This window comes from Echinops telfairi, unplaced genomic scaffold (genome assembly GCF_000313985.2).
Source record: "Echinops telfairi isolate 266 unplaced genomic scaffold, ASM31398v2 ScPeMD7_7423;HRSCAF=8461, whole genome shotgun sequence".
Classification (NCBI taxonomy): Eukaryota; Metazoa; Chordata; class Mammalia; order Afrosoricida; family Tenrecidae; genus Echinops; species Echinops telfairi.
This window is the reverse complement of record NW_022111323.1, coordinates 3824800-3850152: the sequence shown is the minus strand read 5'-3', so window position 1 is coordinate 3850152 and position 25353 is coordinate 3824800. Positions and strand designations below refer to the sequence as shown.

The 25353-nt window shown below is 38.9% G+C and overlaps 1 protein-coding gene across 6 annotated transcripts in view; it reads left to right on the top strand.

The window, feature by feature from the left end:
* ARHGEF9 (Cdc42 guanine nucleotide exchange factor 9) overlaps window positions 1-25353 on the top strand; it is a 308501-nt gene that overhangs the window by 54874 nt on the left and 228274 nt on the right. For 2 of the 6 annotated variants that reach the window (XM_030887714.2, XM_045297829.1), the window contains exon 1: window positions 4240-5041. The exons of 2 other annotated variants lie outside the window; for them this stretch is intronic. The gene's annotated coding sequence lies outside the window, so the exon portion shown is untranslated. Of the gene's footprint in view, window positions 1-4239; window positions 5053-25353 lie in introns of those variants that run through there. 2 more of the 6 variants (XM_045297831.1, XM_045297830.1) reach the window with 2 other exon arrangements.

Here is a 25353-nt window from a genome sequence, read left to right as displayed (position 1 = left end):
TACATATGTGCTTGACTCAATGGATGTATGTATGGACTGTGATAAGAATTGTATGAGCCCTCAATAAAATAATTTAAAAAAATAAAACGATATAAAAATATTTCCAATTTCTTCATCTTTAGTATTGGTAGTTGGTGCAAAAATTTGAATAATAATCACTTAAACTGGTCTTCCTCGTAGGTGTATGGTTGTTATGCTATCACTGACAGCACTGTGCTTTAGGACAGTACTTGAAATGTTTTTCTTGATGATTAATGTAACATCACTCCTCTCTACTTTGCCACACTTGTTATAGCAAGCCATATGATTGTCCAATTCAGAACGGCGTGTAACAGTGCATTTTTAAGATTTTATTTTTCTTGGATCCACAACAATTGTCAAAATGGTGCAGAATCTCACAGAGCTTCATTCTTTTGTACACGAAGACTCTAGGAGTTGGAATCTACTTGATGGTACCTAAAACAACCCCAATGCCAAAAATATCTATTTTTATGTGTTCCATTTCATGTTTGACAACTTCCAACTGCCCTAGATTCATAATCTGTGCAGTACTGTTGGAAATTTGCAGCTATTTCTTTTCAGTCTGAGTCATGCCACATCAGCGATTGAAGATCCTAAACCCTTTACTCCATCCACACCATTAAAGTCAACTTATTTTTGAGGAAACAGATGTTATCCAGTCATATTTTGAATGCCTTCCAACCTGAGGGTCTCAGATGCCAGCACTATATCAGACAATGATCTTAGGTATATGTTCCCAAAATTTGAAAGCAGAAACTCAAGCAGACACTTATACACCAATATTAATTGCACCAAATGCACAATCACTAAAAGGTGAAAACAAACTAAATGCCCATCAACAGATGACTGGATAAAGGGATAGTTGGATGTAAGTTTATGTTGGAAAGGTCTAATAGAAGCCAGAAAATGTGATGAGAAAATGGAGAAAAGGGGAAAGAGATAGGTAAGTGGGGGTAAGTTAGAGAAAGAAAGAAGTAATAATAATAATAATAATAATAAAGGGTCATCTGAATATATCAGAAGGTTTGTTAAAGGGACGATCTACTTTAAGAGGAATAATAAGAAGTAATAGATATCATGAAAATATATTTCATGAGGGAAAGGAGAGAACAGATGGCAATAGTGGTTGGGGCAGGAGCAAAGTATAAGCAAATAATCAGACCAGAAGAAGAGGGATATATATATAATTAAAGCATATATATATACATATACACTCACATATAATTAAAGAGGAAAAGGAGGAGGGAAGAAGACAAAAGATGAAACACAAGAAGAAAAAAGTAAATGTAGAGACTAGAGAAGGGAAAAAAAGATAGGCAAGTGCCTTGGGTATATGAGTGTGGAGTTCTTTCGCTATGACAGCATGAATATGTTCAGATCTGAGCTCTGGGGGGGTATATTTTTAAAAACACAAACAGAAACATGATTTGGGTGGGTGTACCTGTGTATGTCTAGGAAGTGCACAAGGGGGCAGGGTTATATGGAAATAAGAGGGGAAAAAGAAATATATATATATAAATCTAAAAATATATATAAGAAAATAAAATCACAGTTAGGATGGGGATTTCCGATCCTTTGATGTGTGTATATGTCTGCTACGTGGCAGGCTGCTGGTGGTGGGGTTGATGATGGGGGACACCTGTGAAAGGAGAAAGAAAGAAGAAAATAGGGAAAAGCATTGCTTGAGCAGTGAGGATGTCTTCACCAAGCTTCCCACAAGGTCTGCTATCCATGCAAGAGCCCCCAGACATTGAACAGGTAAGAGGTTTGTCCTGGTGGGTTGGATCAGGGGCAGGGTTGTTTGTGAGGGCAGGTGGAGTGCACAGAAGCAACTCGGGCTGCTAATCAATGGTGATGGGGAGTCTGTAATAGTCAGCAGACATTGCTGATCTCCAACTTGAAAAACTGTGGTGTACTTAGCTTTTAAGCTGTTTTTCTGGCTTCTAGAGAGTGAGTGCAGGACTTCCTGGTGGGACCTCTCTGATAGTTGCTGAGATTTTCCTGGTAGCTATAATTCCTGAATCTCTTGTTGTTGTTGTTGTTGTTGTTTGTTTTGTCTCTCAATATATATGTTTCACTTGAATCAAGTGCTTTTTCTTCTTGCTATTAGTTTACTGAAGAACTGGGCTGTTTTTGTCCAGTCTGTAACTTACCATGTTCTTCTGTCCTCTGTGTGTTCTATAAATGATAGTTTGATCTAGAAACTCACGTATGAGGTTTTTGTTGTTGCTTGTTTTGGCAAGAATCAGTCATAGGGAGTGCTGTAAGTCAAAACCTTTAAAATGGGAAGTTCTTTGGGGAATCTTGTAGGACCAAGTACCATGTTGCTTATAACCTGCAAAATCTAGTTAAGAGGGATGAATTTCCTAACCACGAAGATTCCTATAGAGTAGAAAGCAATTCTCATTTTTCTTGAGTTCCTGGTATGTTAGTTGCTTCCAAACTTTATTTTCCAATTCATGGTTAACCCAGTTTCTTGATCTTCTCCATCAATATATTTTCAGTCACATAGTCCTAGTATGTAAGAGCAAAGAAAATAGAGATCTATACTAGTGTGTTTTTTTCTGAAGGCCTTGGTTACAAAAGGTCCAGAATTCTGCTGAAATTGTATGCATTTTTGTGAGGCATGGGTTTAGAGCTTTCACGGAATTCTTAGGTGGGTCTGAGTCCATGGGAGATTGAGGTCAAGAAAAAGGAAAGGACTGTTCCAAATTGTAGAAGAAAATCTGGCCTCTAGTCTAGGACTTTCCCTTAGTTCTTTGGACAAAGTTACAAACTAGGAGATGAGCAGTGATTTTAGGTGGCTCTATCGCAGCTTTTCCATGGCAAATGTTTAACTCTTAGCTGGCTTCTCTTCATAGACCCAGAATCCTGGAGTTGTGTAAACTAAATCCCGGAGTTGTGTTCATCGTCTAAAAAAACATATTTAAGAAAGGAAATCAATTGAACTTTGAATAATTTTTAGTCCACAGCACTGGTTTCTTTAATTTTGATGGATAATTGTGAGTTACATAAGGTGCCTGCACTTACTTCTTGGCTAGGGCTCCAAGCAGAGTGGCACCCATGGTCAAATTCCTCTCTACCTTTGCTGTTCTTGTTTGTTGTCCCTAGTAAGTTCTCTTCAGTACCCCATATGTGCAGAGTAAAACTGCTCTGTAAAATTTACTTTCTGTTGTGAATTACAGGAAGGTTTACAGGGTACAGTTTTCCATTCCAGAATTTTGTTTCATCACATTGTTTGTTTGTTATCCTCACAATGTAAGATCACTTATCTTATTTCTTTCCTTTGTTTCTTGTTTCCATTTCTCATTTTCCTATTTCTTCTGAACTTTGGCCTTTGGTTAATGCTGCCCTTTTTATTTCGAATGGTTGACTCTTCCGAGGCGTGTGCACCTTCCTAGTGTTAGTTTCCTCCTCATAGACCAGTCTATTGAGCTAAGGTTCTACTTAGTGTGAGAGAAAAATGTGAAACAACACTCAGAATCATAAAAAAAGACCAGGCTTACTGGTTGGATAGAGATTGGTGGAACCCCAGAGACTGGTCCTTAGTCACCTTTCAGGTATGGAAATTAACTTTATAGGATTTTCAAGGATGTGACCTTTTGGATGCAGATCACCAGGTCTGTCTCCAGATGTGCTTCTAGGCAGGTTTGTACCTCTAACCATTCACCTAGGGCTATTAATCCTTTATGCCACATTATCCCCATTCCTCTCTTCCTCATCTTTTCTCCTGCACTTTTTTCTTCTTTTTCGTGCATCATCACCTATCTCACCTATTTTCTCTCCTTTCCATTCTTTCTTTCTCACAGACCATCACTTCTGTCCTCCCTCCCTTTAATGCCCTTCTGTCTCTGCCCCTTTTTGTCCGCCCTTTCCCTCTTTCACATTATTTTCCCTCTTACCCTCCCCCTATCTCAAACACCTACAACAAGCTCTCTGCCGCCCAAGCAGAACTGGCCTCCTAGGCTCCTGATGGCTTGGATAGAAAGGGCTTTGCTCTGATAGGCGTAGGTCTTTCGATTGGTTGCTCAGCTTGCATGCAAGTCTAAGTCCCACCTCTGCTGAACGGATGCGTCAAGTTGGCACCTGCTATTGGTCAATGGGACCGTCAGCGGCTAGCCCTGCCTTTCACGCAGGCGTCTACTGAGGATCTGCGAATAAAAACACAGTCTGTGGGTTGGAAGGGTAGGGGGGTGAGCAGGGCGTTGCTTTAGCAAGCAGCTGGCAGTCCACAGCCCTCCGAAGAGAGAGAGCGAACAAGCGGAAGGAGCTTAAGAGAGCAAGCGAACTAGTGGGATAGGGGAGACCAAGACTGACCATTAGCCAGGCAGACGGACGGACAAACGCCAGGACAGACAGACTGAGCCGGCGCTGGAGAACCTCCCACGGGTTCCCTCCCGCCTTTCCCTTTGAAAGCCAGGATTTTGCTTTTTCTGAGGCGCCTGAGAGAGAATGCTGGACTCTGCCGACTTCAGCGCAAGCTAAGATTTCTCAGTCAGGGAAGAAAGACCGGCCCAATTTTGGGGGGGGGGCGGGAATCAAGCGCCCCAGCCCCCACTCCCCTTCCCCTCCCCCATCAAACTCGGGCTCCAAACCCTGCCCTTCCCTAATCATCCGACTTCCTCCTCTCCTTTTTAGCATGGTGGCTGTATGGACAGTCTGACAGAACAGAGACTGACATCTCCCAATCTGCCAGCCCCCCACCTGGAACACTACAGTGTTCTGCATTGCACCATGACCCTGGATGTGCAAACTGTAGTTGTTTTTGCCGTGATTGTAGTCCTCCTGCTTGTCAATGTCATACTAATGTTTTTCCTGGGAACCCGCTGAATGGAGTCCAGCCACCTAATCTGTTTCGAACTCTTGCTTTGAATTCTATCCCTAGAGCCACCAAAGGGTAGGGGTGTGGTGGGGGGCGGCAAGAGAAACAAGACAGAGACAGGGAAAGAGAGGGAGAAAGCAAGCTATTTTACTCAGGGGGGAAAACGTTAGGAGCTTCAACATGGCCTCGCTCTGATATGTATGACGTTGGTATAATTATCTCTCCCTAAATCTTTTATCATGTCTTGTCTAAGTATGCCTGTGAATGTAGTTGCATATTACCTGAGTGAAATTTTTGCTAGAGAAATGCTGTGTGTGTGTGTGTGTGTGTGTGTGTGCATTTTCCATCTGTATGATGTTCTTAAATAGTGGCTTTGCTGTTTGTTGTGTTTTGTCAACTCGCTTTCTTGGAAACTACCCCTTTAAACTCCCAACAGAAAATTTTATTTAAATTTATTTCTTGCCATTAAGTGTGCATTTGGGTGTATTTTAATACTGGGGGATTTATGGAAGAGCATGATTAAATTTTGGCTTTTCAGATGCCTAGAAGGAAAAAAAATCGATGGAAGAAGATGGATTTAAGGAAAAACAATTCTTTAGTCTTTAATGAGAACTGAAAATCTGAGAAGTGATGAGGTGGGATGGGAATGCACTGAACTGGCCTTTGATGACTGTCTTTGAATTTCACTTGATGTCCAAGTTCCTTTTTCAAATTTGTAAAGAAGCCACCATGAAGCATGAAAAGCCAATTTATTTGGAATAATGTAGAATAGCATAAATGTGTCCTCCGGATTTTATGAACTGACAGGAGAGGGCATTGGCAAAGGGTGTTTGGGCTACATTTTCTGAATTGTATTCCTGGTTCTGAATTTGGGATTTTCTATCTCAGTACCAACTCCAAACAAACAAACAACCCAAAAGATGGCTCTTTACTCATTTGGGGATAATAGTACTTGAATGAATATGGCTTTTTGGGAATAGTCTCATTTGCAATGATTTTCTTGAATAGAACGTGATAATGCTTCTAAACAATGGTGGGTTTTTATTTTGTTTGCTTCTTTGTCTCTTAAGATTAGAAGTCATTCTAATTGAAATATTTCCAGAATAAAATGAAAGTATGTATTATGCTAAGTTGGAAGTTTTGAGTATCCCTCATAAAAATGTCAATATGGTTTTAGATAAGAGCTTGGGAAAATATATGAACTGGAAGCATCATTTCATTCAAATCTGAGATAAGTTTGCTTTTCTTTATCAGTAGAATTAATAATTGCTGTTATTGTTGCCAATGTTATTATTTTTCTATTTCTGTTTTCACTGGAAAAGGTCTTGGCACAGCCAAGAAAAAAAATTACTTCTGACACCAATGACATGATACTTTTACCGCCCGCTCCCCCATATTTCTCATTCCATTGCTTACCTAGCTTGATATAGTGCCATTTCTGGCCCATGTAGCAATGATGTGGGCACACACATCCATAGACATGTTCCCTCTACAATGTGGGTGGTTGCTCATGTACAATATGCAGATGTGTTGGTGATATGCTACTAAATGTCTCGTGCCCTAGGCTCCATCTCCTTGGAAATGATTGTAAAGGGAGAGAGGCTGTGAGGGGCTCTCTTGGAATTGTATAACTAACTTCAGGACCCAGAGAGTATAGTTTACTGGTCTCTGACCAGGTTTTCAACCTCAAATGTACTTTCCTTGATTCTGTGTGGGTAAAAAGCAGAGGTTTTGGGTCCCCCCCGCCCCAACCTACTCCAATGGTAGGTACCACGAGGTAAGTGTGACCTGCGAAGTTTGCTGACAATGACCTTTTATGGAGGCTTCCTGAGTGGAAACAAGAACTAGGGTTTATTTGCTTAATAGAAAATCTAATAATTTTCCACTTTACTTCTGGTGATTATTATCTAAAATAAGCTTATATCTAGACTGGTCACTTGGTTTCAAGACAGTACTGGAGAGAGTGAAAACACTTTATTCTGGGTAGCTGTGGATTCACTTTTCTCCATTTAGCAACTGTTTGACATTAGGTAATTTTTTTCTTCCTTAGTTGGTCTGGAATTCCCTATAAAATTGGCATTTTGGGATGGTTGGATTAGGTGTTCTCCAAGTTCTGTGATTTTTAGGTGACCACAGGTACTTGAAAGGATCCCTGGTAGTGCTGTGGTTTAGGCATTGGGCTACTAACTACCCTGTTGGTGGTTCAAATTCACCAGCTTCTCTGCACAAGAGAAATGATAAAGGGAGAAAAATTCACACCTCTGTAAACCCTATGTAGAGTCTCTGTAAGTAAAAATCATGGGGGACATAAGCACTTGAAGTCAGAGAATGATGACCTGGAAAGACAAATAAAGAGTAAATGAAAAGTTAATGAAGGGATAATGAGAGGTGTTATCTGGATATACTAAGGTATAATTAAGGGATTTTTTTTTTTTTTGCTTTTGCTATGTGAGAAAGAAACTGGGGATTCAACCATAGAATGGTTACTCCCCACCCTTTTTCTCCTAAGTTGAGTTGGAGTCTCTAAGGCTCATTTTTGATGAAGAATCCCTTGGAGTAGCAAACGATTAATGCTCTTGGCTGGTAACCTAAAGGCTTGAGGTTCCAGTCTATCCAGAGGAACCTCATAAAAAAGGCCTGGTAATCTACTTCTGGAAAAAAATCAGCCATTGAAAACCCTATGTATGGAGCACTGTCCTGCTCTGACACACGTGAGGTTGTCATGAGTTGGAAATGACTCAAGAGCAACTGATTAAATGTCGCTAAATGTCATAGCCTTCCCTTCTGGGAGCGTGACAGATCCTTAGCAGAAATTCTTTGGGTATGTGACTGTAGGATATATGACAGTATGTCTGTGGGTGGGTGTAAATGCCTTGTGTATGTTAAGGGATATACCTCCTGAATTTGGATGGGGGTGGGGAAGTGGTGGTTGTAAGAATGTGGAAAGACAACAGGATAAGAATTTTATGGTTTTTAATGCCCTCCTAGTGCTAGCACCTGTAAGTATTTGACTGGTAGTAGGACAGATGACATTCCAGGTTTCTCTCCATATTCCCTCAGAGTAGAGGAGTAGTTTGAGTGATTCCTTCCATCAATAATTTAGCTTGTAGAATGGGTTATCACTTGTCAAGTGATCATATTGCTAGGCAAACATTGCTAGTTTGATGGCGGGCCACCCCAGAACAGTCAGAAGGAGTTTTAGGGAGTAGGAAACAAAAAGTGACTGTGTCTTTTTATTTATGAATTCTCACGTTTTGGCATTTCTCCTTCAGATATATGAGGGTACATAAAACTAGAAAAGAGTAGGAGAATATGAGAAAGGCTGCCTAAAGGAGTGGAATCCTCTGCAATTTCATTTTCCTTTCATTCCTTTTTCTCCTGTCTCATCATTTTCTTTTCTTCCATTTTCCTCTCTCCTTTGACTTCTCCTAACCCAGCATCAAGTGGGTGATAAGGAGAACAAGACTCTTTTTTTTCTGGTACATTCTAACTTTTCCCGAAAGAACCCCTCATTCACTTCCTTCTCACCTTTGGACAGAAGAAACACTTTTGCTTCCAAGAAGGGTAAAATTTCAGCTCAGGGCTTTTGGCCAAAGCTTTCTACTAAGGAATTCAAGAAATTACCTTCTGGTGATATCTTAGCAATGGTTGCATGTCTCTTAACTCTTACTGAGTTCCTTAGTACACCCTTTTAAGTCCCAGGCACCAAGGCCTCTAGAGATGTTTTTGGGAATGGGACAAGGGAAAAGGATCCCCATTGTTTGCAGATGCCTAGAAAATATGTCTACAACAGGAATACAGATTCTAGCTTCCTTTCAGCCATGGAAACTGGGTCTCTGGTTTTCCAGGAATCCCTAATCAAAGCTTATCTATTCTAGGATCTGCCCGTGGTATTTTTTTTCTGTCTTTGGGTGGATTTAGCTCTCTAGAATATCTCATTCCTTGTACTTCCCTGGCATTGAAGTACAAAGTAGAAAGAGAAGTGCTTGTATGGAAGAGAAGACTGAAGAACCAATTGTAATGTCAATATTATTAATACCTTCTTAGTGCACAGACCTATGAACTTGAAAAAAATAAATTCACATCCTTTCTAGCTTGAGCATCACATCAATTTTTTATTCTCATTTTATAGCTAAAGGGAATAAAGGTCCCATAGACTGTTGGGAAAATATTGGGTTTGCCTTTCAAAACAGAGAAGTAAGAGAGTCAGAGTCCTAGGTAGTGAGAAGTTGAATAGGGTCAGATGGGGATGGAGGTGAGTCACTCCTGAAATAATAGTAGCTGTTTCAGCTAATCAAAGGTGCTTTTTTAAGACCTTGTTTGCATAGCACTTTTACACATAATTATTTATTAAATGCTGTCCATTCTGTCTTGAATATACAGCACGTGGCTCCCATTAGTCTTATGAAAACTCACCATTTGGGATCTTTCTAGGAGCCTGTGTGAATAGGAATGCCTGACATACAGAATGTTTTGAAGAAACTGCTATTTTTGTACATTGTTAACTCACTCCCTCATTGCCATCGAGTAGATGCCGACTCATGGTGATTCCATAGGATAAGGTAGAATTATCCCTGTGAATTTCCAGACTGTAACTCTTTACCAGATTAGAAAGCCCTATCCAATGGTACTTCCTCTATTTGTCTTTATTTCATTAAAAACATGCTGTCCAGGATTGATGTTTCTACTCCAAATGCACCTTAGCAGGACTATGTACAAAGAGATTTTGATCTGTCTGTGAAATGTCTAATAACACAGACTTCAACTTATTCGAAGCACTTGCTGAACAATCTTATAACTTGGGAAATTTTTAATAACCAAGACAGGTCTCAACTCTGAGAGAATCTGATGAAATTGTATTATGGTAGGACAGTTTCAATTTTTAATTTAAAGCTTCCAGAAATGATTAAAATGTAAGGGTCACTGTATTATCTTGTATTAAGACATTTTGTATTCAGTGAACATTTCTTCAGTAATTTAGGTTCTCATTCAGCAATTTCTATACAAATTGCTCAGTGTACATTGGTTAAATTCTTTAAAATTTAAGAACATTCTCATTATTTCTGTTCTGGTTGTTCTGTTTCCATCAATCTATTTTTCTTTTCTTTTTTTGCCCCCTTAGACATTCTCATATTTGTTAGAAAGTAATTGTTGACAATTTTGTCTTATACAAGTGAGGTTTTTTTATAGGAGCACAATACTCATGAGTGATATTCATTATTTTGTGAGCCAGTCTGTTACTTAGCTAGAAGATGACTTTGGGGTAATTTCACATCAAGGTTTGAAAAGTATCTCATGATAGTAGTCTTAGGGAATCCTTAGTATCAACGAGTCCAATTGACTTGTTCTTAATTTTAATTTTAAAAATGTTAGCGTCTATTCCACATGTTTTCTCCCATTCTGTCAGGGTCCTTCTATTGTGCCTTTGATTAAGATGGGTGGTATTGGTTAATGGGGATTATCTATTTCTTCTTGTCTCAAGGTACAGAATTAACTAAGGTTTCTAGGTACCACTGTCCTGTTCCTTTTTGGAAAAATCAAGACTTCAGGGATATAGCTTTAACAATGAATATATTTGGTTAGTAAAGGGTGCAGGGAACTCTTTGCACAAGTGTCTTCATTGATTGACTGAACTGTTTCCATTAACTCAATGGTTCTTGGCCCTACTGAACATTGGACTCTCCAGGGGAGTTAACAAGAATAACAACTATTCTTTGACTGTCTGAGGGCAAACTGGTTGAGTTGATCATCAATATTTTTTGAAAACCACCTGAGGTGAATGGAATGTTCAGTCAGGAGTGAGAATCACTTTTCTGGAATGGCTCAAAAGAAATGCTAGATCAGCCTGAGTCTTATGAGCCTGTGCTATCACACACAGGAATAGCCAAACTTCACAGATGGTGAGGTTTTATTCTAGGATTGTGGGGGCTTTGACAAGTTCTAGGGGCTTGTGCCAACTCAAAAAGGGACTCAACTCCTTTGTGTGTACTGTGGGGACCTTTTTGGATTTTTAATCAGTTGTGAGTTTCAGAGAAAAAGAGAAAAAACATAATTCACGTTCATTTGATATTATGTTCATTTGCTGGGTGACCTTGAATATATTACTGCACCCTCTGAAACGTGATGTTTTCCTCTGAAAAATGAGGATAGGTGTATTATATGACCTCAGATACTTCTCCCCCCTTTAATATGTTGCTTACTTTGTGATTAATTATAATGATCAAAATGATTAAGAATATTATTACATAATGTCACCAGGTGATCTGGAGTTCCATATTCACAGGTGTGTTAGTCTCGGTTGACTAGAGAAATAAATCCAGAGACACTCAAATGTTTCTTTATATCAAGGAACAATTTTGTATTGAGAAAACATCCCAGCCCAGTACAGATCAAGTCCATAAATCTGATATTAGTCCATATGCCCAATACTAGTCTGTAAATTCTTCTCAGACTCACACAGCACATGCAATGATGCTGAATTCAGGAAGATCACAGGCTGCTGGGTGGAATGTCTTGTGGGTCCAGTGATGGTGGAAGCACAGTGCTGGCAAGTCTCAGCCTGGTGGCTCATCAACAGGAAGGTGAAAACAGTGAGAGAGAGAGTCTGGCCCTCCTCCAGGGAGTAAGAGTGGAAGTTCCCAGAATCCTCATGAGAAGGTCATGCCCACTAGGAGGCATCATCAAAGGGCAACCTGATTGACAGGCTAACCTCCATCCCTTCATTCTTTTATTAAGTTGATAGGAATTTGTGTAACTACCACAGCAGGTTCAGAATGCCTGGGGTGATTAGGGAGGTGGTAAGTTTAGCTTCCTAATTATATTTAAGTTTGTTTATGAAAAAGTAAAAAATTGGTTACATTCCTTGAGTACACACTGGCTGCCAGCAGGAAGCAGAGCCCTACAGTGAGCTGAGTGGCAGAGGGATGCCAGTTTGAGATGCATAATTTTTTAAAGAAATATATTATGGATAATTGAGAATTGCCTCTTATAGCTATATAAGACCACCTTCAGAGGTCTGGAGAGCCCTACGAGATAAGGACTGACTGCTTTGGCAGCCCAGCTCAGAGCCCTTTCTAAGAGTATTTTAGGCAGCCACTCACTTAGTTAATAATCATGCTTTTACTAATGAGAATTTCAGTAAATATAGTTCCCTAGTTCTTTCACTGGATCCTTCCCCAAACCTGGAAGTAATTGAGCATACGAAGATTTGGATTACTCAAGGCCACATAGCCAGAAAGTGGTATTGCCTGGTCTAGAACTCAGGCTTCTTGACATCATGTGCTCTTAGAATATAGACTGTATAATGAAGTCTGTTGGCAGGATTTAGTCACGGTTCTTTGAGAATTAAAGGAGTTCTGCTGATATAGAGCAAAACTCAGGAGAAATCTTTGAAGAAAGGATTAAAATGGAGCAACCTGATAAAAAGAAGGAATGTTTAAAGTTAGGAAATATCTGAGGCTAGATCTTTCTTGCCCTTACACTGTTCTGTGCTAGTTGCAGGCCCCTGAAAGAAATTGGGTACCTGCTTTTCTAGCATTGCCGTTAAAGAGTAAAACAGGCTTGCAAGAGTAGAACAAACTAGAAAAGGACTTGGCCCTGTACCTACCTTTCTGCTAGATCTGGATCAAATTCCTTACCACTAGACCTCAGTTTTCATATCACTAACATTTGTGCAAGTCTCAAATGAAGTTTTATCCAAATGCTGCTACATAAAATTGGAAAAAGCAGAGCTAGTTTCATTGGAAGGGGACTAAGGCCAGTGTAGAAGCCAAAGTCCAAAATTCTAAGTAGCCATTTTAACAGTGCAGCTCTTGGTCACTAAGGGAATTAGAATTGGGAGAGTGGAGTTGACTTTGCAGCCCAATTGAACTGCTGGGAAAATGATCCATATACTTTGGGATGGGGTTGCATGGTGAAAGTGGGTCTTTCATTTAAGTGATCAGGGTTCCAAGAGAATCACAGAAGGATAGAGATTAAGGAGATATGTAGAATTCCCTTCTCCCCCACTTCTTACAAAAAATGAAGCCAAGGCACTGAGGGTAAAAAGACTTGTCAAAGGTTTCAGTAAATGGATGGCAAATCACAGTGCCGCCAGAACCTGTTACCTGCCCTGTGTAGCACCTGTCCTGTGTAGCACTCCCTTCTTAGGTCAAAGACCTGGGATGTTTTCTCAGGCTTGGATGGAGAAAGAAACACTGGGAGAATGAGAACATTGTGTAAACTGGAGGGGAGCAGCCCTTCCAGCAGCTTTTGGAATGCTAGGCAGTGGAATATGGAGAAACACAGAGTTTATTCAACCCATGTTAGCAGGGAGCCATGGATGTAGTCCTATGCATCCACCCTTGGGGTTTAGAGGAGGCTGGAACTATATATCCACAGCTAGTTGTGGAAACAGTTCTGGCAGCTCCGATCTTCTTGCTTGCCTGCCTTTATTAAGAAGGAGAAAGCATGTACCTCCATGCCCAGCTGGCTGCAGGAAGGATGAGCTAAGAGCCCACCCCCTACATCCTCAGAGTGGTGCCTAAAGGCAGCAGCTACTTTTAGCTGATCATTTGTACCTCCCACAGCCTCTCTTCCACCCACTTTCTTTCTTCTTCCTCCCTCTGTGAATCCTGCTGGTTGGCAGAAGGGCTTGGCAGTAGATTCCTTGATTGGGGTAGCAGCATAGGGAAGACAGGAGCCTTTTGGACAGGTTTTGATAGGCATAGCATGGTGGGAGGTCTCAGAACAATAGCAGGATAATAAAACTGCTTTATGGTTGGGGCCCAAAGAGAGTGAAGGAATTTATTAATATTTTGGGGACTTTATAACCAGCTGTGGTACCTGTCTTGAAAATCCAGATTGAACTGCACAGGAGGACTTAGGAAAATGAACTGGACAGAATGTGCATAAATGCTCTTCATTTGGATTTAGAGGAAGCCAACTAGAACTAGTGGATACTCAATTATTGACTCATTTGGGCATTATCTTACATTTTTTGGTAATTTTTGCATTTCTTTACTTGATCTTTTCTCCAGGGCTGTAAATTGGGTAGGGAAGAGACTATCTCCATTTCACCAATGAGAAAATGAAATTTAAAGATCTATTACCAAACAGCTGATGATTCTAGGCTGATATTCTTGACTCAAGCTCTGTAAGTTAGGGTGCCATATATCTACAGTGCTATATCTTCTATTAAAAGGGTACTTAAGATGTCCTGAGCTTAATGCCTTTATTATGGAAGCTGGGGAAATAGGCCCAGAAAGGGGAAAGATTTGCACTAAGAAACACAGTATGTTTGTAATAGCTTTCGAGCTAAAACATTGTCTGTTTTGCAAGGATGGGAGTTCCTGGCTTTGAGAGATGTGTAAGCCACTCCTGTCTTTCCTATGTGGTGTACTTGAAAGCAGACGGTCACTGAAATAGGGGTTTATGCCATTATTTAACGCTGTAGCTTTGGGCAAGTCATTTAACTTTCCTGAGTTGATTTTCTTTTCTGTAAACTGGAGCTGATCATCTCTGAGAACTCTTTGAAGTCAAAATGTTCTGTGGATGACTGATACAGTGGAGGGACCTATAAAGGTTTTTAAAAATGAATAATGAGGGTATACAAATAGATAAATTCAGTTGCTTGAACAAATCCCATTTACTCACTTCTTGCCGTTATAACACTGACGACTCATTTTAACTTCCCTTCCTTGTAAGCAGTCTTCAGACCCTGCCCTTGTCTTACTTGGAACCTTGGTGAAAAGCAGGCATTTTTTAATAGGAATTTTAATTTGTTCCAAGCTGCATCCACCCCCACCCAGTCATACACATGTTATTATGGATAATAAATTAGCTTTCTCTCTCCCTCTCTCTTGCAAAACTTATCGAAGACCTTGGAAAAAAGCCAAAGTTAATTGAGTTTTTTTTTATTTAGCACCTTGTCAAGTCCCTCAGGGCAGAATCACTTAGGCACTTGGCCAATTCTTGGCCTCCAAGTCCTTGGCTAGGATTTGTTATAAGCAAGACTGCATTTTCATGATATGATTAAGAGTTGTGTTAGAAACCTCAGACTGTTGACCAATGACCTGTTTAGAAGAACAACAAAATATTTAGCTTTATAGGTAATTCATACACACACACACACACATATCACACTTACAGACACACTCATATATGCCTTTAAAATACTTTTTATTGTGAATTAGGTGAGAGTTTATATTTTATATAATTTTTGTATTCAACAATACAAACAACTTCGCAAATCTCCCAAAAGAGTGCCCTATCCCCACACTTTTTCTCCCTTTTATAGAATATTATCTTCTTAGTTAACACCTAGCTTACTCTCTAGTCTATTGCTTCCCCTCCTTTCCCTTCCCACCCCAGTAAGCATCAAACTTTCTTTATTTTGGTATGAAAACCGTTTAACTTGATTTTCTAAAACAACAATGGCCTCATACAATATTTGTCTTTATGTGATTGACTAATTTCACTCAGCGTAAAACTCACTGCCATCAAGTTAGGACCAACTCATTATGTCCTTCAAATTCATTCATGTCCTTCGGTGTCTTACAATTTCATCATTGTTCTTTAATGACACATATGTCATGTTTAGGAAATTCCAGGCATCTATTTTGTCTTACATGTGTGTCTTTTTTTCATTATGTTTGATAATGTATTTATGTCATTTATTAGGGCCCTTAAGTTTGTCCCCATTTTTTCACTGAGAGTCTTTATGGTTCTAGGGTTTACATTTAGGTATTTAATCCATCGCGAGTTCATGTGTGTATGTGGAATGAGGAAGTATTATTTCGTTCTTCTGCAAATGGAAATCCAATTTTACTGGCGGCATTTGTTAAAGAGATTATCTCTTCTCCATTTAATGTACTTCAGTTCTTTGTCGAAAATCAGTTGTCTGTAGGTAGGTAGATTTTTTTTTTTAGTTTCTCTATTCTGTTACATTTTTCTATGTATCTCTTGTACTAGTACCAGTCTGTTTTGAACTGGGAAATGAGAGACATCCTAATTTGTTCTTCTTAAGTAGATGGAGAGGTCTCTTTCCTCTTCATCTATAGTTGGTAATTCAGTTTTCCATTTCTTTAAAGAATGATGCTTGCATCAGTATTGTAATTACATTGTATTTAGAGATGGCATTGGGTAGTTTTGACATTTTCACAATGTTAAGTCTTCTTACCTATGAACATTAAATATTTTTCCATTTATCTCTTGATTTCTTTTAGTAGTGTTTTGAAGGGTTTTTTGTACACATCTTTTATTTCTTTGGTTATGTTTATTCCTAAGTATGTCATCTTTTGGGTGGTGATTATAAATGGAATTGTTTTCTTTCTTTATTTTCCAAAGCTCTTTTTGTTTCTGTACAAGAATTCAGTTGTTTTTTTGTATGTTGATCTTATACCTGCCCACATTGCCGAAGGTTTCAATTTTCAAAACTTCAAATTTCCAACAATTTTCTTGTCTACTTTTTTGGGTTTTCTTCTTTATAGGACCCTAATATGTGTACATAGTTTTCATTTGTCTTTACAAATTTTAATGCTATTGATTTGTTTTTGGTTATCTAATAGCTCTAGCTAAGACTTCCACTAAAGTATTGAATAAGAGTGATGATAAAGAACATCCTTGTCTGGTTCTGGGTAACAAGGGAAATGCTTCCAGTTTCTCTCCATCGGGGGAGATCTTGGCTGTTGGCTTTGCATAGTATATGGTCTTTATTGTGTTGGATTTTGTCAAATGCCCTTTCTGCATCAACTGGTAAGTTCATGCAGTTGTTTTCCTTTGTTTTATTTATATAATAGTTTACATAGATTGTTTTTCTAATATTTAACCATCCTTACTTGCCTAGTATGAATATCACTTGATCATGCTATATTATTTTAAAATACTTTGTTGGAGTCTACTGGCTAGGATTTTGTTGAGCAGTTTTGAACCTATGTTTATAAGATATGGTAGTCTAATACTTTCTATTCTAGTAAGGTCTTTATCTGGTTTTGGTATCAGGGTTATACTCACTTCATAAAATGTATTTGGAAGTTTGTCATCCTTTTCTATATTCTGGAATAGTTTGTATAGAATTGGTATCAATTCTTCTCTGAATGCTTGGTAGAATTCCCCGGAGAATCCATCTGGTCTTGGCCTTTTTTGGTTGGGAGATTTTTAATGAGCTGATCTATTTCTTCTTTTATTATGGGTCTGTTCAGATTTTCTACATCAGTCTGTGTTAATTTAGATATATAGTGTGCTTACACTGGTAAAATTGTGTTTGTTAATACATCATTGTTCTGGGAGCAGGGCAAGGAAACAAAGACCGTCGTATAGTCCTTTGTTCCTGACAAATTTATCTTTTCTCTTCAACTCTATGAGGTGGGGAATTTCAAAATTATTCTCCACGTTATAAGGCTAAGGGAACTGAAACTCTGAGAATTGTTTTGCTTGACCTAGATCAGTGCTGTTCCCAAGTTGCTGCTTAAAAGCTTTTCCAAGCAGTAGTGTGCTAGGAAAAGAATGCCTAGCTTTCTGCTGAATCGATTCCAACTTATAATGATCCTGTAGTACAGAGTAGAACTGCTCCATAAGGTTTCCAGATTGCAAATTTTCATAGAAGAGGATTGGTATATCTTTGAACCACTGACATTTTGGGTAGTATCCAAGTGCTTAACCATGGCACCACCAGAACTCCTTAGAAAACAGCATATGAGTTAGATATTATGAACCCCCTGATATCAAGTGGCCTTGGACAAGTGGTTCATTTTAAAAATCTCTTGAATTTTGCTTATATCTAGAGCTTATTCTAAGGAATAATAGGAGACTGTCAGTTTCCATAGAAATTTACTCTTAGAAACCCTAAAGAGCTACCCTACTCTGTCCTGTAAGGTCACAATTAACCAGAATCTGCTTGATGACAGTGGATGATGGTGGTGGTGGTGGATAGATATAGCTGCAAAAGTTAATCAAGGTGCCAGAACCAGACAGAAAGCATTAGATAACACTGGTGGCCAGGTTTCCATTGAACCATACAATGCCAATTCAAATGATTTATGATTAGTTTATCCAGATGTAATATTATCCAAGGATGTTTGAGAGGCCTTGCCTGATGCAGAGAAGCGGCCATAAATTCTGGGGCCCTTTATGCCCTGATAAATTTGGTGGAGTTTTCTGGTCCTGTTAGGCCTTTAGATAGGAAGTAGCTCATTAACATTTCCAGTTCCCAAAGAGTGATGAAGAATGATTGGGAGAAAATCAATCTCATTTTTCCAGAATACTAGTGGAGATTTTATGTTTCATGGACTACATATTTGTTCTTTTTACTCCAAGTAGCTCATGTCATTGGAAGAAATGAATATGGAATGGCTGATAGTTGTGGAGAGGCAAGTGGTAAGTAGCTTGCTGAGGACTCAAGGCCACCTAGCTGGGATGAGGCCTCTATCAGTGCTCATTCATATGCATATGTCAGTATACCAACTCTTTGTGTTGGGGAGCAGGCAGGGTTTCAGAGGTAGTCCATGATGCTTAAACTGGGAAGTCACTGGATGAAAGTTAAAAAAAAATCCAACTCCTTCACAGTACTTTGGGGAAAACTGAAGCATAAGGAAAGGCAAGGACCTACCTGAAGTCTCCCAGTTAGTGTTTGACCCTTGTTCTGTCTCTCTGCTAAACCCTTTGCTGTCAGAGCTCCTAACTGTGAAGTTCTTCGGATTAATAAAGCTGTGGCTGAGCCTCAGGAAAACCACCAATGAACACAACCTTTAGAAAGTGGCAGTGATGAAATCTGAACTTAGATCTTTCTTCCTGCTTAAGGAAATATTGACCCAGATTTTCTTGGGAAACAAATTGTTGGGTGAGCAGAATTGGCTCAGCCTTGTTTATCTATTGCCTCTGCCCATACCCATGGGTACCTAGTAGGTTATTCATTGGGTATACTTTCACTCAGATAGTTGTGGGATATTTGGGGGTATACACATGAAACACAAACATGTGTCATGCTTTCATATTGACACAGGGTAAACATGTACAGTTAGCCTTAGTATGTATATGTTTATACAACCATAGCACAGGCAAGGTATGTACACAGACACATGAAGCCTGGTCATACTGCTACATGAATAGACATACATGGGATGTACAAATGTATAAGCATATGCATGTGGGATACATCCCTACTCCCAAGACACATATCTACCCCTATACATACTCTTAACGGATAATTTGAACATACAAAACCTTTTCCCCATGAAACACACTTAAACATACCAATGAGATATATCCATATGCCCCACACTGCCCTGTGGGACATTTTATAATGTAGAGCATTCCCTACACCTAAGACTAGCCAGCTAGCTATTCCAGCCTCCCAAATGGACACTGACAGGGTTTGGGCCATTTGGTGGGCCACTGTCAGTCTTCTCTGATTCCTCCTTCATTTTCCTTAAATCAGGTTTTTCAGGGCAGACAGAATTTAGAACCAAGCCTTAAGATGATTGACACAAGCAGATGTGGAGAAATAGATACATAAGATTGTCAGTAATCAATATGGAAAGCTTGATCCTGTTCCTCCACCTTCCAATTCACTTAAAAACTGTTAGTAATAATATGATTGCAAAATTATGTCCAAGAAAACGTGAAATAACAATTATAAAATTCATTCTCTTGGGAATGAAGCAACAACATAGACAAGAAAAAGCATATATATATATATTTTTTTAAATGTTTAATGGTGATTTGGGTGAACAATTACAGAACAATATTGGTTTTCCATTCAATAGTCCTTATATATTTTGATTTGTGAAATTGATTGCATCCACAATATAACAGCACTCTACCCACTTCCTTTCTGTGCACACAGTTTCCATTTGTACTTACCTATCACTTTATGTCTTTTGAACTTTGTTCTTGGTTAAGTGCTTCCCTTTGGATTACATGTTGAGATTGATCTAAGGAGTATGTATGTCCCTAGTATTGTTGTTCACATTTTGGACTTCAGTTATGTTCAGTTCCAGGCCTGATGATGACAAAGGGCCATGGTCTTAGGGATTCCACCAATCTCTATCAGATTGGTAAACCTGGCCTTTTTTGTTTGCGTTTTATTAGATATTTTTCTCCCACTCTATCCAGGGCCTGCCATTGTGATCTCTTTAAAAGCAGTCAGCAATAGTAGCCTGGCACCATCTAGGTCTTTTGGTCTAGTTTTACGTGGCCTTTAGACTATGGTAATTAGTCTCTAGACTACGGTAATTATTTCCTTGTATATTTGACTTTCTTCACTCTTCTTAGCTTCACATGAGGAAAGACCAGTAGTTGAACCTTAAGTGGCTACTTATAAGCTTTTAAGACCCCCAGTCACTACTACCAGAATGTGGAACATTGTTTTTGTGACCTATGTTATGGCAATTAACCTTGGTGTCCTTCAAGGCTATGGTACTTAGCCCCCCAAGCCCAGCCACTTATTCCATCAAGGTATTAGGTTCTAGCCAAGAAGTTTCATAACTTTGCACCCTGAATACTTTAGCATATTTATGGATATATTTGCACCACATAAACATAGAAATATGTTTTGCTTAACAGTCCCGCTGAACTTTCTACCCTTGTTCAGCTTGAGTGTCTATTTATCCACTTGTAGATTATTATTATTACTGTTACAGCCATTGTGAGAGCATGAGGGGAGGTGGTAGACTTCAGAAAGATATCCCTTTTTGCAGGGCCTACCCTCTCCCAAGTTAGTAGTAGGCTAAGATGCCAGCCACATCCACAATGAGTCCCCCTAAGCACAGCAACTCGAGCCATCTAGCCCCACTAAATACTTGCTATTTTCAGAATTCTTCAAGCTAGAAATACCATCAGGCCTGGAATTGAACCTAACCTTAAGTCCAAAAGGACTAACCTGGCACTGAAAAGCATCTACATAGAAAACCAATATTGTTCTGTAATTGTTCACCCAAATCACAATAAAAAGGTTTTTATATATATATATATACTTTGTATAAACTACAAGGGAACTCTAACTGAAACACATGCCTAGAAGCAGTGTAGTATTTGGGATTTTTATTTCTTGACCTCAAGTCTAAAGTTGAAAAACTGGCATGAGATGATCTGTCAACAGCTTTCTGGCACTTGGTACCAAACCCCAGCGCTACACAGACTTTGGATGATGGGATGATGTGTGTGGAGCAGTGCGACAAGGCCAGGGTTTTCTAGGTTTACAATAGAGCAGCAGCCTTAGAACCCCATCTAGTGTGTTGTTGACCAGAGGAAGGCAATCATGTGGAATCAAACTGGTGAAAGTTATGCTAGAGTCACCCTCACCCATGTAGGTGTTTTTCAAGAAAACAGGTTTCCAGTATCTAGGAGGTATTAAGTTTTCAGTTTCAGAAACCCTAAGCAGTGAGAGAAAAAGGACAATCAATAGGGATAATAGCTTCTTCCTATACTAGGGAAAATAAATTCAGACTTGCTACCTGTCATAGGAAGTGGCCTCATTCTAATTGTTTGTATTCAAGATAAATTTACCTGTTTTGTTGAGGGACATGAGGAACTAGACTATGTCACTGAGGTTCAAGCTTATCCATTCCCCAGATATTACTTTTATTGTCCTGATCTGTAAAATGTGTTTAACTGCAATGCTTCATAAGATGGTTGGGTGCAAAATTCATTGAACAGACCTTATAAAATAATGATCATATGCTGCACCTGTTTGGATTAAGGTTAATTTGGATATAGCTTTTATTTCCTTACATCGTTCTCATATCTCTCTCTTAACCCTTTCGTGACCCATGGGGACACATGAAGTAAAAATTTCTGCCTCTCATTTTCAGTGCATGCTGCCATCCAGTGGAGACTTGCTTAACTGCATGACTCTGAAAAAATAGGAGTCATCCCACTAATCCCCCCAGCACCCCCTTGGAACATATGTGTCCCACTAAATATATAACAACTCATATTACCTCAAGAAAAAATAATTTTAATTCAAAATGCCTGACACTGCTTAAAACACATAATTTCAACAAAAAATTAAAAGTAGAAAACAGTTTGGTCTTGAAAGGATCTTTATTACCTTCACTTTACAAATGATAACACTGGTGCTCAGAGAAGGGAAGAACCATCCTTAGGGCACAGAATTAAAGTATTGGTGGATTCAGAGTTACAAGCCATGTGTTCAGATTTTAAACAATAGTGTTCCTTTATGACTTCAAGGAATTTCAATGCTAAAAGAAGCTGCTAGTGGTCACTCTTGGGGCTGTTTTTCCTGGAAAGAAAGTCTCTGGAGCAAAGTCTTTCCTATCAGTGCTCTTATTGCCTAAGCAAGGGAAACTGGCGGAGCATTCACCTCTTCCACAGCAGTTTACTTTCCACTCCTGCATGCTTATCTGCCACATGTTGGAAGTAGTGAAGCACTGAAGAAACTGAGTTAAAGTAGAATTATGTAAACACAACAGACACATCCTGAGGTACATAAATATCTCAAACCATTTAAAAACATAAAATATCCACAGCAGTGTCTGCCAATTGAAATTAGCAACTACAACCCTGAGGTCAAGAAAATAGACTCTAGCCAGAGGTTCCTGCTTCAGGTTATGTAAGACCAGCTAATTCATTATAAGAAACCTCCTGTATAAATAAAGTCAATGATAATTTGGAAACGTTAAAGAGTGTGTCAGTGAAAGATTCTTTTAATTTAGTTATCACCCCTTGACCTTCTTATAGAATATATTAGGCTCAGAAGTTTTCCAAAATTTGTATAAAAGCTGAACCATGAATGAAAGTAAGCATTCCAAGATTGACAATAGCCACCCAAACCCACTACCACTGAGACTACTTAAAATTCATAGCAGCACTTGTTGGGTGCCATTGAGTCGGTTCCAATTCGTAGCAACCCCATGTATAACAGAACGCTCAATCCTATGGTATACTCAATTTATTACTTTGTTTGAGCCCTTTTTGCAGCCGTTGTGTCAATCCATCTCATCAACTATCTTCCTCTTTTTTATTGATCCCCTGCTCTGCCAAGCATGATGTTCTTTTTCAGGGACTCGTCTCTCCTGATTACATGCTCAAAATATGTGAGATGAAGTTTTCCCATTCTTGCTTCTAAGGAGCATTCTTGCACTTTTTTCAAAACAGATCTGTTTGTTCTTTTGGAAGTGCATGTTACTTTTAAAAGTATTTGCCAACACCATATTTGAAATGCATCACATCTTGTGTGACCTTCCATATTCATTGTTCAGCTTTTACATGTATATGAAAAACCCAAAAATTAAGGTCACTATCATCATCAATGCTGACTCATAGAGATCCCCTGTGAGTTTCTGACGCTGTAACTGTTTACAGGACTAGAAATCCCAGTCTTTTTCCTGAGGAGCATACATGTATATGAGGTTATTAAAAGTACCTAATCAGGCACATCTTAATCCTCAAAGTGACATCATTGCTCTTTTATATTTTAAAGAAGTCTTGTGCAGCAGATTTGATTTTTTGCCTATGCTTCCAGGAGTGTTTATTGTGGATCCAAATAAAACTAAATATGTGACTGTTGCCACAGAGGCCTAAAAATAATTCCCCTAATTGATTCTTTGTTTTGGGAAAAGCCTTCTACAGAGATTAAATGATCTATGTATTTGACAGATGGCTGAGACAATAGTGACTTTTCTTTAGATACTTTGTCTACCAGCATCTAAATGTTTTAACCAACAAATACACATTTTTCTTTGTTGTGTATGTAAGCATGGCTTGTTGTCCAACTCTTGGAGAAAGGCTTTAGGAATTGCTTCAAGTACTTGTTGTTCCCTACCTTGAGCTTCTTGAAGAAGGGCTTTGGCTGTTTTGGCTGTGTCCACACCTTAACTATCTTGCAGGTCTTCCAATGAGTAGATCCTAATCATAATCTGACCAAGTAAAATATGGACCAATTGATATAAATAACGTGAACTGATAAGCTCCACTAACAAATTTATATTATTTAATGAATATCCTTATTTAGTTTTGAAAAGTATTTAACAATGCTTTGTAATTCTGTGAGTTACTAAGAATAACGTTGTTGTGAGGTGCTATCAAGTTAGTTCCAACTCTTTGCAGCTCTAAGAATGAAAAACTCCCTGGCCCTACGCCATCCTCATAATTGTTGCTAAGGAAGCCCACTGTTGCAGCCACTATACAGATCCATGCCATTGAAGGACTTTCCCTTTTTCATTGACTTTATCAAGCATGGTAATTCTTTCTATTTTTTTCTCTTGATAACATGTCTAAAGTAGGAAAGCTGAAGTCTTTCTAATCTTGCTTCTTATGATCATTCTGACTGTGCTTCTTCTGAGACAAATTTGTTCATTTTGTTCATCTATGGCATTCCATAGTATATCTTTACCAACACATTCAAAGACATGAATTATTTTTTAACCCAACATTTTTATTGGCACATAATTTACATATCATTCAATTCAATAGTTCAGTTGTTCAAGCATATCATTACCAGATCAATTTTAGAACATCTCCTCCTCCCATGATTAAGTCGCCTTTAAAATGAGTTACACAATTACAGTCAGTTCTAGTGCTCCCTTCCTCTTCCTGCCTTCATTTACTCCTGAAATCCCCTTTCTCTCCCTGTCACACCCCCATCCCTACATCCCTTATAACCCTTGTAACAGTTATTATTACTATGCATTCACTCCTCCTGTGCTTTGCAAACTGGAGAAACCAAGAGAAAAAAACAAAATCAAAATAAGGTGTATGGATAAAATAATAATGATAATATAAAGATAAAAATACAAATAATGAATAAGAAAGAAAAGACTCCCATCAATATTTAAAAATCCAGGGGAAAATGTTTGTCATAGAACAATGATACTTGCACCTAGAACAAATTCAGGTTGGGTCTATAGGGAGGTCACCTGGCCAAGTATCAGGTTCAAGCCAGCATAATCAACATTACAATGGTTTCTATGTGATAATAAGGCTGTTTGAGACACTTGCCTGTAGTTATAGGGGATTTGCCAGTGGTTTAATCTGATTAGATACTCTGCAGATGGGTTTTGGGATCCATCTCCTTCTACAAATTGGGTGTTCATAATTTTAGCTCTGATACTTTTCCCTCAGCCATATTTGATTTTTTTTAAATTATCATCTTTGGATCACACAAGCTGGTGTGATTCTTACATCTGGACTTTGCTGACTCCTCGATTAGATGACTGCTTGTTTGAATACAATCCTTTAAGACCCTAGACACTATTCTGATTAATAGCCGGGCACCATCTACTTTCTTCACCACACTTTGTTTAGCGCCCTTATCTTCAGTGATCATTTCATGAACGTGAGTATTGAGCAGGGCCATGTTATCAGAACTAACTCTTCTTTAATTGGAGCTAGAGCTAAGTTGGAGCCCAAATTCCATCTGCTTGTCCATGGGGTTTGCCCATCTCAGGTTTATTTTTGTGGTCATGATATGAAAATAATCAAAACCCTATAAGACCAACTGCACCAATAGCAGCCAAGAGTCAACCAGTAAACAGAACACACACACACACACACACACACACACACACACACAC